The following is a 2,732-nucleotide window of genomic DNA, read 5'->3' as shown; positions in this document are numbered from 1 at the left end:
AACTTAAAGAATTCATGAAAACAAATTATTCAGGAACAATATAGCCAAAATTGCAAGATGGATTATAGAAGGACAGGCAATTGAATACATAGTATAATTTCTATAATTTTTTGATTATAACTTCTTTAAAACATAATTAGGAAAAAGCCCCCACATTCTATATCCTATCATGTTGTGGCTTGATAAGATGACACCTACATAAATTGAGGGGAAAAAAGATGGAGAAGAACATTCTTTGGTTTTGTTGTATTTTCCTAACTTTCCAATTAGAGTTAAGAATCTAGTTACCAAATAAAGGTGGCAGCTCTTGCCCACATGTATGTTACCAAGTCCTTGAGAGGCAAAGGCAATTACAACCTCAGAAAGATGGCCATCCATCAGAATGCCAAACTCAGAGCATTTGTTTCTCAAGTTTGTTGGTTTTTTTTCCCAACTTGAACCTACATAAACCAAGGGCAAATATAAAATTTAACCTGCTCCTGGACCTCCTCATTCTTAACTTTATAATAACAAAAACTCAATGAACATTTTTGTTTGTTTGTTTGTTTTCGAGACAGGGTTTCTCTGTGTAGCCCTGGCTGTCTTGGAACTCACTCTATAGAGCAGGCTGGCCTCGAACTCAGAAATCCACCTGCCTCTGCCTCCTAAGTGCTGGGATTAAAGGTGTGTGCCACCACTGCCCAGCTGAACATTTGTTTAATATTATTAGTACTAATACTACTGGACATGTTAATACTATGTCTGACAATTTGGAAAACTAGATACTTAAAAGCTAGCCTTCGAAAATTGCATAATGATGAATAAGCATTAAAATATTAACTTTCAAATTAATTTTCAAAAAATTCAAAAATCTCCACTGTTCAGAAATTCCTCTAATGAATTATTTTAAAAAATGTTTCCTCTCTCTTTCTTTTTCTTTCTTTCTTTTTTTCTTTCTTTCTTTCTTTCTTTCTTTCTTTCTTTGTTCCTTTCTTTTTGTTTTTTGAGACAAGGTCACATTGTGTAGCCTTGGCTGGCTTTGAACTTTTTATGTAGATCAAATTGACTAAAAACTCAGAGATCTGCCTGCCTCTGCCCCCTAAGTGCTGGCATTAAAGGTATGTACCATCATGCCTAAGTTTTCTCTTTTGGTATTACATAAAAATAAGCTTATTAATTTTCAAGTTCTATTTTGTCATGCCAAATATTCAGGTAAAATCAGAATCATTAGTTTTGTTTCCTGAGCATTCCCCTGTGTGCTTCAATCTTCCCACTACCAGACTTTCACCTCTAATGGGTTCTCATTGTTTTGTAAATCCAGTCAAGACCTGTTCCGGCAAAGACTCTGAATGTATGCTGCAGAGGACTAACACTATGTCTCCATTGAAGTGTCATAGAGTCTATATGAACCTGTGAAGTCTTTTAAGAGTATTGATTTGATTCATATCTATGAGAAAGGTAGAAAAAGAAATGTGAGGTTGTTTGTGATTAAAGGAAGGAGACAGTAAGAAAGGGAAAATCTGGCCTCTCCTACTTTCCAAATGATTGAACTTGGAAAAGTTGTTTTTCTCTGATAAACCTCTAGTTTCTCATCTGAAATAGAGCTGTGACCATCAGGTAAAACGAGCATTGATGGAGGTTTTAGGCAGCAGGAATTATCACAGAGTCAGGCTCATAACAAGTGCTTGATAAATCCTACAGCTTTTAAGAACTTTGGCTTGTATTGCTTTTGTTGCCTTTTAGAACTTTGTTGCTAATGACATCCTATGCTTCAGACACAGCACAAAGGGAAATGAAGCTGGTACTGTCCCAGAAAGAATCTTTCCTAAGGGCTGGCTCTCACAGCATCCAAAAGTGCTATGCAAGCTACCAAATTAAAAAAAAAAAATAAGAGATTAAAAGTCCAATCTATTGGTAAAGACTTTGAACCACAATGACCATGGTAAGATATTCCTCAAAGAAGCAAAAGTGGTTCATATATCTTGAAGACAACCAACAGTCACTTAATTGGACTTAAGGTCCACTCAACAAGTAAGGATTCATTCTTAATACTATGAGCCAAGCCCATAACTTATAGCTGGTTAGGTCATAGACCCTAGAGAAGAATCTTCCACTGCATATTCTTAAATTAACGTAATTACTGATTTAATTACAGTATAATTCAATTTCTGAATACTTATTTATCTAGATATCTAACTCTTTACCAAAATACCTTCTTTTGGCAACAGACAAAGACCATCACAGAAATCCACACCTTATAGAATGCAGAGAAAAGTGACCATGTGTTATCCATCCACAATAGACACATTTATAACATAATCCCTGCACCTAAGGCTTGGGGAATATTACAAAAGATTGCAAAACCAAATGTAAGAGCTAAAAGACCAGACATTTGCCATGAAATAGTGTCTTCTATGTATGCCAGGGACCTGCATTCATTAAATCTCAATAATAGGGTAACTTGAAAAAAAATTATTTAATATAGGATATATTCAAACATTGAACATACTGAGAAAGAAATAAGAGAAACATTAGCTTTTATACAATAAGTCTAAATATCTTATTATAACTATAACTGAGCAAGTGGAAGACTTGTATAATAAAAACTTTGAGACACTATTAAAATATGGAAGCACTAGAAGAAGGAAAGATCTCCTGTGTTGTGTTCATGGTTCAGTAGGATTAGTACTGTTAGCATCCAGAACCTATCTGCGACAGATATGTGGGCGGGTCCACAGACCTGTCACCAAGAC

The sequence above is a fragment of the Mastomys coucha genome, unplaced genomic scaffold (genome assembly GCF_008632895.1).
Source record: "Mastomys coucha isolate ucsf_1 unplaced genomic scaffold, UCSF_Mcou_1 pScaffold23, whole genome shotgun sequence".
Lineage (NCBI taxonomy): Eukaryota > Metazoa > Chordata > Mammalia > Rodentia > Muridae > Mastomys > Mastomys coucha.
Note: the sequence above shows the minus strand (reverse complement) of the source record.